A 12,318-nucleotide genomic window follows, 5' to 3' on the forward strand; every position below is an offset into this window, starting at 1 on the left:
TTAAGGGCATGCACCTGGCCCTAAATGATAACCTCTAGCCACCAAACAGAGGAAGGTACTGCGAGGCTGGAACGCGGGTGCGCCAGTCGCGAAACCTCAAAGCGGAGCCCCGCCCCTCAAGGCTGGCTTCCTGCCTCCGTATTGGTCTGCGCGCCCGTCAGTCTCCCCCCATGGGGCCGCGCCGGCTGTACTCCCTGTTCCCTCTTCTCAGTACGCGGATTTACTGGCTGCCTCGGCTATTATCCATCCGACCCAGCCATTCCGATCCTGACCTGGAGCCGGCTCCGGAAAGCCTCGAGAAGGGGAGGGCCGAACTCGGCCGGAGCTGAGCATCGTCTGGGTGGGCTGCGGGACCGCGGCCTCTCCGCAGGCAGCACCACCTGTCGCCTGGCTAGACGTCGGGTAAGGCTCCGCACGGCTCGCAGCTGCGGGCGGCCTGCCGCGGCGGGGCCCGGGCGGGAGTTCCGGGATGGGACCGGGCGCCGGCCTCCTCACCCCGGCCCGGGGAGCCGAGCGCGGACCCGCCGCCGGCCTCCGCGCGTGCGGCCCTCAGGGTCCCAGCTTGGCGGATGGGAGGGCGGGGTGAAGGGAAGGGGTTCGTCGAGTCCCGGCTGAGACCGTGGGGAACGGTGGGGTCTCGCCACCCCCTGTTTGACCGTGGGCGGCTCTTCCCTGGCGCACGGTTTGGGGACGCGACTTCCCGGTCGAGACTCGCTCGTCCCAGGGCGCCCCCCCTTCCCAACCTGGAGTAAGGCCCTGCGGCTTCCTTAACAGGAGCATCTCTTATACCGTTTACTCCCGCGCCCCTTAAAGACCGATTTTGTCGCTCCAAATCCTTTTATCTAATAGTTCTCTTTTTCTGCAGGGGTGAATTAATGGCAGGACTTAGGCATTTTGTTTGTGTGTTGTGATTGTTCCTTGCTTTAAAGGACGTTTGTTGCAGGCTAGAAAGTTCTAAGATTGGAACGGTTCTGTCCATTCATGTGAAATGACATCTGTGGACCAGGATTGGCAGGTGTTTCTTTGACGCTGGTGATACCCATTTCTGCTTGTGGTGTTACACTGAGGTCCCGGATTTGACTTTCTTGGTCCCGAAGATAATTCTAGAAAATTTCCGTTGCCGTTTGGTAAGAAGAAGCTTAATCAAAATAACAGACCTCAACAGAAGTGCTTCCTTACAAAACGTGTTATCGCATATCTGTTTGATTTACCTTCTTAATGTTTGTGGCAGTCACTTCAAAACAAAACAGTTGATAGCACTGTTATTTCTTTTAGTGTTGCAACTGATAACATGGAAGCACGTATTAATTGTTAATCAGGAGCCGAGTGCTGTTTTCTGCAAGAATTATCTCAAAGTAATGCCCTGAAGTTGGTACTCTTTATTATCTCCAGGTTACAAATGAAAATTAGAAAGGCTAAGTAACTTACCCAAAATCACAGGTTTTACGTGGCAAAGCCTGGATTCGAACTCAGGCAATCTAACTTAATAACTCCAGCCTCCTCTTAAGCTTGTATGCTCCTTAAGCACTGTTCATGCTGTAAAGCTAAGTGCAGTGTTGTGCTCCTAAGTTTTGATCTTTAGTTGCCAAGCATTCTGGAAATTAGAGAAGAAACAGTCATTACCTTACAACACCCCCACATACACAGCTGTGTGTGTGCGCGTGTGTGTATACACATATATATACACACACTATAGTAGTTACACAAATGATAGGTAAATATATATTGTGTAACCACTATAACTATTTGAGTTATGTTACATGGTTTGCAGAAATAAAGGAAAAATGTTTAGCGTTATCTTCTAATAGTGGACCTTTAAATAGTCAACTGTGAGCAATGATTTATAATCTGTTATCTGATTCTTTTATGGTAGCTATAAAGACTTAATTAAAAGTTAGGCATAGGGCTTCCCTGGTGACGCAGTGGTTGAGAGTCCGCCTGCCGATGCAGGGGACATGGGTTCGTGCCCCAGTCCGGGAAGATTCCACATGCCGCAGAGCGGCTGGGCCCGTGAGCCATGGCCACTGAGCCTGCGCGTCCGGAGCCTGTGCTCCGCAACGGGAGAGGCCACAGCAGTGAGAGGCTCGCGTACCGCAAACAAACAAACAAACAACAACAACAACAAAACTACTACAATCTACCATCCCCATCCTTTCAAAACAACAAAAAAAATTTTTTACCACCAAAAAGGGAAGAAGATAATTACAACATGAAAACGAAGACAATAAATTTAATATTATGAAAAACTATACTGGGGCTTCCCTGGTGGTGCAGTGGTTGAGAGTGCTCCGCAACGGGAGAGGCCACAACGGTGAGAGGCCCGCGTACCGCAAAAAAATAAAATAAAATAAAATAAAAATAACTGCATGCGTTACTTGAATATTTCATTGCAAAAGTCATATAGTTATAAAAAAAAAAAAAAACTATACTGAAACCATGCACCTCAGATTGGAACTTGAACCCACATGGCCGGGACTCAAACCTGGCCAAAACCCAGATTGGGACTTGAACCCACGGGGCCAGGACTCGAACCCAGGGAAAACCCACAGTCTTCCAACTGAGATCACACACCTCGTTTCAGGACTTAATGAAGCTCAGGTTCCTGATGTCTCATCGCAGAAAGAATTCAGTGAGAGACAAAGTGATAGGTAAGAAGTGGATTTATTTAGAGAGAAACACACTCTGCAGAGGGAGTGTGGGCCGTCTCAGAAGGCGAGACGCCTTGGGAGAAATGCACTCAACAAACAGAGTGTGGGCCATCTCAGAAGGTGAGAAAGGCACCAGGGTATGGGGTTGTCAGTTTTTATAGTGGTGGGTAATTTCATAGGCTAATGAGTGGGAGGAGTATTCCAGCTGTTTCAGGAAGGGGTGGGAATTTCCAGGAATTGGGCCACCGCCCACTTTTTGATCCTTATGGTAGCCTTGGAACTGTCATGGCACCTGTGGGTTTGTCATTTAGCTTGCTGATGCTAAATGTCATTTAGCTTGCTGATGCTAAGTTAGAATGAACTTTTACTGGGGCTCAAGGTCTAGTGGAAGTCGTCCTGTCTGCCATCTTGGACCCATTTGGTTCTAATCTGCTTATGTCACGTCCTTGGGCTATGTCATTCTTTCAAAGGTTGTGCCCTGCCCCCTTCCCTCCTATTTCAATACTACGTTGTCCTAGTTTTTCTCATTTGGTTATAGACTAGTGAAAAACGTGTCTCAGACAGACACCAATTCAGAGACCATTTGGGAATGACTGGGTGACATAACTGATTCCAAGCTGGTAATCAGCTGCGTCCAGATTCAGACTGACTGCAGAGCTTGTGCTCACTGTACCTAGTCATGACCTCTCTCTAATTTTGGTCTCTATTACATTGAACTTCTGCTTTCTACCCCCCAGCTAGGGGGCCAGGGAGAGTATTCTCCAGCAGTCAGTGGCCTAGCAGTTTCAGGCCCAGTCCAGTTTATAAACACCACCCAGAGAGTAAATTCACTAACCCCCAGGGCAAGGCAGGATGAATGACACACCAGAGGGAGAAACCACAGGCATACCTCAATAGCCAGGAAGCTCAAGTAAGCAGCTTGAGTTTTCATATTTGTTCAAAATGGGAAGCCCCACCTTATTTTGTTTCCTGTTTTTACTTCACTCATTTTTACAGTTCCTCCATCCTGTCTGTATAACATGAGGAGTTAGGTGTGGGTTTTCCCCATTTTGTCCAGTTGCCTCCAGCTGCTATTAAGCCTGCTGTCTGTCTGTCTGTCTCTCTCCTTAGTCCTTGGTTCTATTTTTGGCAGAGATTGGTTTTTCTCCTTAAGTTTTTTAACTTATGCCTACTTGTTTTAAAGACACTATTAAAATTACTTTTATATTTTATTTTACTCTCTATCACTTAGTCATAAAGTAATCATTTGAGTGCTGTAACACTTTACTCTTTAAGTCTTTAATACTTTTCTGCATCTATTCTCTCATTTGATCATTATAGTTACCTATGAGGTAGATTTAACAGGTAATCTTTATTTTACAGACTAAATTCAGTATTTGATAGAAGCGAAATTTTAGCCAGGAGCTGAAAATAGAAGATTTTATATGTCAGAATGCTGATCTTAAGTTAACTACTGAAGGGAAAAACTTTCTTCCTACTCACAGACTCAACTCTTCTGGCCACCAAATGTGTTTTTTCCCCACACCCAGGAGTTCTCCAGCTCTAGGCAGACACTGACAGGGTGTGCTACAACTTAATTCTAACACTGTCTACCTGGTGGTAACTTCGGATCCCACAAGTTAGGGACTCAGCCCGGAAAGACTGCCCCCACTTCAGATGCCAATCGCAAGCCCCAGGTTTTGACCTATCCTTACCAACCAGCTGTAAATCAGGGCTTCCCACAACCCCTTACTCAGGTTAGATCATTTGCTGTAATTGCTCACAGAACTCAGGGAGACACTTTACTTATATTTACCGGTTTCTTATAAAAGGATACAACTCAGGAACAGATGGAAAAGACACATAGGACTAGGTATTGGGGGTGGGGTCGGGCAGGGCATGGCGCATCCTTGCCCTCTGCTCTTGCCACCCCCCAGCACCTAGATGTGTTCACCAACCTGAAAGTTCATCAACTCTCCTTGTTCAAAAGTTTTTATGGATCTTAATCGCCATGGTTCCCACCCCCTTTCCCAGGGGAACTGGAGTGGTACTGAAAGTTCCCACTCTCTAATAATCACTTGGTCTTTCTGGTGACCGAGGTTCTGTAGTGGCCTCACCCTAAGTCACCTCATTAGCATAAACTCAGGTCTGATCAAAAGGGGCTGCTTATGAATAGCAAAAGATACTCCTGTCACTCAAGAAATTCCAGCAGTTTTTAGGAACTCTGTACAAGATCTGGGGACCAAGCCCAAATGTATTTCTTATTACACCACAAGTACTAATTGCAAAGTGTATTTTTCTCAGATAGTCTTTGATTTTAAATAAAGTAAAAGGTATTCCATACTGTTGTAGATTTTCCTACCTCACCAATATGCTGCAATACTAATCCAGTCTTTTGGTACCAAAGTTTTAATTGTGATAAATAATGCTTTCTCTCCTGGAAGAACCACACAAACATGATCAGGGCTGCACTTTCAATTTCTGTCTTTTCAGCATTTATTTTGAAATAATTTGAAAGACGTGGTTGTATACATCATACTTCTTGGCCCCTTAATACTTCACTGTGTATTTTCAGAAAAGGATACCTCTTACATATGGTTATCGAACTCAGAAAATTTTAAATTATACAAGACTTTTACGTAAGTTACAGTATATCTCCCAGTTTTGCCAGTTATCCCAGTAATATCCTTGATGGCATTTTGGGGGATCAGGTTTTGCATTTAGTTGTCCTATCTGTTCGGTCTTCTTTAAGTTGCATTGGTTCTTTAGTGTTTTTCATGGCATTTACATTTTTGAAGAAAACCAATCAGTTATCTTATGGTGTCTCTCATGATTCTTTTTTATTATCATTATTGAAATACATTTGACATGAAACATTGTGTAAATTTAAGGTGTACAACAGGTTAATTTGATACATTGTAATATTGCCATTGTACTGATAATTAGCACCTCTGCAATATATTGGTATAGGTATATACCTATACCTATAGGTATAATTACCTAATTATAATTTCTTTTTAGTGGTTGGAATAATTAAGTTCTAGTCTCTTTGCAAGTTAGATGATGATAATACAATATTGTTGTCTGTGTTCACTATGCATTAGAGCTCTAGGACTTATCTCTTAGGCCTCTTGTTGAAAGTTTGTACCTTTAAACAACATCTGTCCTATCCCTTTCCCCAATTCCCGTCTCTCATGATTCTTGATGTGCTTATGATCATTTAGATTTCTTGTTTTGTGCCCATATTTAGGTACCATATTTATATGAAATATCCAGAATAGGTAAATACAAAAATACAGAAAGCAGACTGGTGGTTGCAATCACTGGGGGAGTGGGGAAAACTGCTTACTGGGTGTGGTATTTCCTTCTGGGATGATGAAAATGTTTTGGAACTAGATAGAGGTGGTTGTACAACATTATAGATTTTCTAAATCCCTCTGAATTGGTTATTTTAAAAGTTAATTTTGTTATGTGAATTTCAGCTCCATAAAAATTAACTTAAAATCCTAATGTAGATGATTTTGCTGCACCCCCATATACAGCCCATGGATTTCTCAGCAAATAGAAATTCCATTTAAAAACTATTGCATGATAATTATAATGGTTTATGATGATTAAAGAAATAAATGAGCGTTGCAAATTGATATTTGGTAGAAGAATTGATATGCAGAAGAATCTATTATATTCCCATCAGTAAATATTTAACGTTTAATGTATTATGTAGTTTTCCATTTTGAAAAATTCTCATAATGTTTGCGATGGATGTGAAAGGACAAAAACATGTTTTCAAGACAATTCGCCTGATTTTTAAATATTACATAACAGGTTTTCTAAAAACAAAAAAAATTTTAGTACACTGAATTTAAATATTGAATATTACTAATACCTTAAAATATGACGTCTAGATTAAGAATCTGGATGGCTTCACTTCCTCTGAAAGTGTGTGCTCCAGGCTTTTCTATTATTTACATTTCCACCTTCAACCTAAACTCTCCCACACCTGTTTACATTGAAATCACTTCCATGAAAACACTTGCTGTTTACTAGATGTTTCATACCTTGCCACACTTGTGTGGATTAGAAAAAGGGTAAATATTTGGCACACTGTAGTAGGTAATACATAAAGAGTAGCAATGATTATTATCCAAGGACTTAGACTGTTGTCAGGAAAAGTGAATTTTTGCCTTCACCTTATGTATTTTATAATCCCTTACAACCTGTAGAAACATAAATGTATTTTTTAAACATCTTTATTGGAGTATAATTGCTTTACATTGTTGTGTTAGTTGCTGCTGTATAACAAAGTGAATCAGCTATATGTATACATATATCCCCATATCCGCCCCCTCTTGCGTCTCCCTCCCACCCCTCTAGGTCGTCACAAAGCACCCAGCTGATCTCCCTGTGCTGTGCGGCTGCTTCCCACTAGCTATCTGTTTTACATTTGATAGTGTATATATGTCAATGCCACTCTCTCACTTCGTCCCAGCTTACCCTTCCCCCTCCCCGTGTCCTCAAGTCCATTCTCTACATCTGGGTCTTTATTCCTGTCCTGCCCATAGGTTCTTCAGAACCTTTTCTTTTTTTTTTTTTAATTCCACATATATGTAGCATACAGTATTTGTTTTTCTCTTTCTGACTTACTGCACTCTGTATGACAGATTCTACGTCCATCCACCTTACTACATATAACTCAATTTTGTTTCTTTTTGTGGCTGAGTAATATTCCATTACATATGTGCCACATCTTTATCCATTCATCTGTCAGTGGACACTTAGGTTGCTTCCATGTCCTGGCTATTGTAAATAGTGCTGCAATGAACATTGTGGTGCATGACTCTTTTTGAGTTATGGTTTTCTCAGGGTATATGCCCAGTAGTTGGATTGCTGGGTCATATGGTAGTTCTACTTTTAGTTTTTTAAGGAACCTCCATACTGTTCTCCACAGTGGCTGTATCAATTTACATTTCCACCAACAGTGTAGGAGGGTTCCCTTTTCACTGCACCCTGTACAGCACTTATTGTAGATTTTTTGATGATGGCCATTCTGACTGGTGTGAGGTGATACCTCACTGTAGTTTTGATTTGCATTTCTCTAATGATTAGTGATGTTGACCATCCTTTCATGTGTTTGTTGGCAATCTCTATATCTTCTTTGGAGAAAGGACTATTTAGGTCTTCTGCCCATTTTTGGAATGGGTTTGTTTTTTTGATATTGAGCTGCATGAGCTGCTTGTATATTTTGGAGATTAATCCTTTGTCAGTTACTTCGTTTGCAAATATTTTCTCCTATTCTAAGGGTTGTCTTTTCATCTTGTTTATAGTTTCCTTTGCTGTGCAAAAGCTTTTAAGTTTCATTAGGTCCTATTCGTTTATTTTTGGTTTTATTTCCATTTCTCTAGGAGGTGGGTCACAAAGGATCATGCTGTGATTTATGCCACAGAGTGTTCTGCCTGTGTTTTTCTCTAAGGTTTGATAGTGTCTGGCCTTACATTTAGGTCTTTAATCCATTTTGAGTTTATTTTTGTGTATGGTGTTAGGAAGTGTTCTAATTTCATTCTTTTACATGTAGCTGTCCAGTTTTCCCAGCACCGCTTATTGAAGAGGCTGTCTTTTCTCCATTGTATATTCTTGCTTCATTTATCAAAGATAAGGTGACCATATGTGCGTGGGTTTATCTCTGGGCTTTATGTCCTGTTCCCTTGATCTATATTTCTGTTTTTGTGCCAGTACTGTAGCTTTGTAGTATAGTCTGAAGTCAGGGAGTTTGATTCCTCCAGCTCCGTTTTTCTTAAGATTGCTTTGGCTGTTCGGGGTCTTTTGTCTTTCCATACAAATTGTGAAATTTTTTGTTCTAGTTCTGTGAAAAATGCCATTGGTAGTTTGATAGCGATTACATTGAATCTGTAGATTGCTTTGGGTAGTGTAGTCATTTCACAATGTTGATTCTTCCAATACAAGATCATGGTATATCTCTCCATCTGTTTGTATCTTCTTTAATTTCTTTCGTCAGTGTCTTATAGTTTTCTGCATATAGGTCTTTTGTCTCCTTAGGTAGGTTTATTCCTAGATATTTTATTCTTTTTGTTGCAATGGTAAATGAGAGTGTTTCCTTAATTCCTCTTTCAGATTTTTCATCATTAGTGTATAGGAATGCAAGAGATTTCTGTGCATTAATTTTGTATCCTGCAACTTTACCAAATTCATTGATTAGCTCTAGTAGTTTTCTGGTAGCATCTTTAGGATTCTCTGTGTATGGTATCAGGTCATCTGCAAACAGTGACAGTTTTACTTCTTTTACGTTTTGGGTTCCTTTTATTTCTTTTTGTTCTCTGATTGCTTTGGCTAAAAATTCCAAAACTATGTTGAATAATAGTGGTGAGAGTGGGCAACCTTGTCTTGTTCCTTATCTTAGTGGAAGTGGTTTCAGTTTTTCACCGTTGAGAACAATGCTGGCTGTAGGTTTGTCATATATGGCCTTTATTATGTTGAGGTAAGTTCCCTCTATGCCTACTTTCTGGAGTTTTTTTTATCATAAGTGGGTGTTGAATTTTGTCAGTAGCTTTTTCTGCATCTATTGAGATGATCATATGGGTTTTATCCTTAAGTTTGTTAATACAGTGTATCACACTGATTGATTTGTGTACAGAAGAATCCTTGCATTCCTGGGATAAACCCCACTTGATCACGGTGTATGATCCCTTTAACGTGTTGTTGGATTCTGTTTGCTAGTATTTTGTTGAGAATTTTTGCATCTATCTTCATCAGTAATATTGGCCTGTAGTTTTCTTTCCTTGTGACATCTTTGTCTGCTTTTGGTATCAGGGTGATGGTGGCCTCGTAGAATGAGTTTGGGAGTGTTCCTCCCTCTGCTATATTTTGGAAGAGTTTGAGAAGTATACGTGTTAGCTCTTTTCTAAATGTTTAATAGAATTCGCCTGTGAAGCCATCTGGTCCTGAGCTTTTGTTTGTTGGAAGATTTTTAATCACAGTTTCAATTTCAGTGCTTGTGATTGGTCTGTTTATATTTTCTATTTCTTCCTAGTTCAGTCCCGGAAGGTTGTGCTTTTTTAAGAATTTGTCCATTTCTTCCAGGTTGTCCATTTTATTGACACAGATTTGCTTGTAGTAATCTCTCATGATCATTTGTATTTCTGCAGTGTCAGTCTTTACTTCTCCTTTTTCATTTCTAATTCTACTGATTTGAGTCTTCTCCCTTTTTTTCTTGATGCTACTGGCTAATGGTTTAACAATTTTGTTTATCTTCTTAAAGAACCAGCTTTTAGTTTTATTGATCTTTGCTATTGTTTCCTTCATTTCTTTTTTATTTATTTCTGATCTGATCTTTATGATTTCTTTCCTTTTGCTAACTTTAGGGGTTTTTTTGTTCTTCTTTCTCTAACTGCTTTAGGTATAAGGTTAGGTTGTTTATTTGAGATGTTTCTTGTGTCTTGAGGTAGGATTGTATTGCTATAAACTTCCCTCTTAGAACTGCTTTTGCTACATCCCATAGGTTTTGGGTCGTCGTGTTTTGACTGTCATTTGTTTCTAGGTATTTTTTGATTTCCTCTTTGATTTCTTCAGTGATCTCTTGGTTATTTAGTAATGTATTGTTTAGCCTCTTTTTCCATCCCCTCTCTTTCAGTCTGTATGTGTCCCTAGGTCTGACGTGGGTCTCTTGTAGGCAGCGTATGTACACAGGTCTTATTTTTGTATCCATTCAGCCAGTCTATGTCTTTTGGTTGGAGCATTTAATCCATTTACATTTAAGGTAGTTATCGATATGTATGTTACTGTTACCATTTTCTTATTTGTTTTGGGTTTGTTATTGTAGGTCTTTTCCTTCTCTTGTGTTTCCTGCCTAGAGAAGTTCCTTTAGCATTTGTTGTAAAGCTGGTTTGGTGGTGCTGAATTCTCTTAACTTTCGCTTGTCTGTAAAGGTTTTAATTTCTCCATCGAATGTGAATGAGATCCTTGCTGGCTACAGTAATCTTAATGTAGGTTTTTCCCTTTCATCACTTTAAATATGTCCTGCCACTGCCCTCTGGCTTGCAGAGTTTCTGCTGAAAGATCAGCTGTTAACCTTATGGGCATTCCCTTGTATGTTATTTGTTGCTTTTCCTTTGCTGCTTTTAATATTTTTCCTTTGTATTTAATTTTTGATAGTATGATTAATATGTGTCTTGGCGTGTTTCTCCTTGGATTTGTCCTGTATGGGGCTCTCTGTGCTTCCTGGACTTGATTGACTATTTCCTTTCCCATATTAGGGACGTTTACAACTATAATCTCTTCAAATATTTTCTCAGTCCCTTTCTTTTTCTCTTCTTCTTCTGGGACTCCTATAATTCGAATGTTGGTGTGTTTAATGTTGTCCCAGAGGTCTCTGAGACTGTCCTCAATTTTTTTCGTTCTTTTTTCTTTATTCTGCTCTGCAGTAGTTATTTCCACTCTTTTATCTTCCAGGTCACTTATCCGTTCTTCTGCCTCAGTTATTCTGCTATTGATTCCTTCTAGAGAATTTTTTATTTCATTTATTGTGTTGTTCATCATTGTTTGTTTGCTCTTTAGTTCTTCTAGTTCCTTGTTAAACCTGTCTTTTATTTTCTCCTTCTATTTCCAAGATTGTGGATCATCTTTACTATCATTACTCTGAATACTTTTTCAGGTAGGCTGCCTATTTCCTCTTCATTTGTTTGGTCTGGTGGGTTTTTACCTTGCTCCTTCATCTGCTGTGTCTTTCTCTGTCTTCTCATTTTGCTTAACTTACTGTGTTTGGGGTCTCCTTTTCTCAGGCTGCCGGTTTGTAGTTCCCATTGTTTTTGGTGTCTGCCCCCAGTGGGTAGGGTTGGTTCAGTGGGTTATGTAGGCTTCCTGGTGGAGGGAACTGGTGCCTGTGTTCTGGTGAATGAGACTGGACCTAGTCTTTCTGGTGGGCAGGACTGCATCTGGTAGTGTGTTTTGGGGTGTCTGTGAACTTATTATGATTTTAGGCAGCCTCTCTGCCAATGGGTGGGGTTGTGTTCCTGTCTTGCTAGCTGTTTGGCATAGGATGTCCAGCACTGTAGCTTGCTGGTTGTTGAGTGAAGCTGGGTCTTAGCGTTGAGATGGAGATCTCTGGGATAGCTTTTGCCGTTTGATATTATGTGGAGCTGGGAAGTCTCTGGTGGTACAGTGTCCTGAACTCGGCTCTCCCACATCAGAGGCTCAGGCCTGACACCCTGCTGGAGCACCAAGAGCCTGTCAGCCACTCGGCTCAGAAGAAAAGGGAGAAAAAAAAAGAAAGAATAAAGTAAAATAAAGTTATTAAAATAAAAAAAATTATTAAAATTAAAAAGTAATAAAAAAAGAGGGCTTCCCTGGTGGTGCAGTGGTTGAGAGTCCACCTGCAGATGCAGGGGACGCGGGTTCGTGCCCCTGTCTGGGAGGATCCCACATGCCGCGGAGTGGCTGGGCCCATGAGCCTTGGCCACTGAGCCTGCGCGTCCGGAGCCTGTGCTCTGCAACGGGAGAGGCCACAACAGTGAGAGTGAGAGGCCCGCGTACCGCAAAAAAAAAAAAAAAAAAGAAAAAAGAAAAAAAGAACAACCAAACTGAAAAACAAATCCACCAATGGTAACAAGCGCTAAAAGCTATACAAAAAAAAAAAAAAAAAGGACAGACAGAACCCTAGGACAGATGGTAAAAGCAAAGC

The 12,318-nt window shown here is 41.0% G+C and overlaps 1 protein-coding gene across 1 annotated transcript in view; it reads left to right on the forward strand.

Annotated features, from left to right (window-relative positions):
• Window positions 1-190: 190 nt before the first annotated feature.
• The window catches only part of ME2 (malic enzyme 2), a 54,177-nt gene continuing 42,049 nt past the window's right edge, over window positions 191-12,318 (forward strand). The window contains exon 1 of the mRNA XM_082667532.1: window positions 191-402. The gene's annotated coding sequence lies outside the window, so the exon portion shown is untranslated. The remainder of the gene's footprint in view (window positions 403-12,318) is intronic.

The sequence above is a fragment of the Grampus griseus genome (genome assembly GCF_964374135.1).
Source record: "Grampus griseus genome assembly, chromosome: 12".
NCBI lineage: Eukaryota > Metazoa > Chordata > Mammalia > Artiodactyla > Delphinidae > Grampus > Grampus griseus.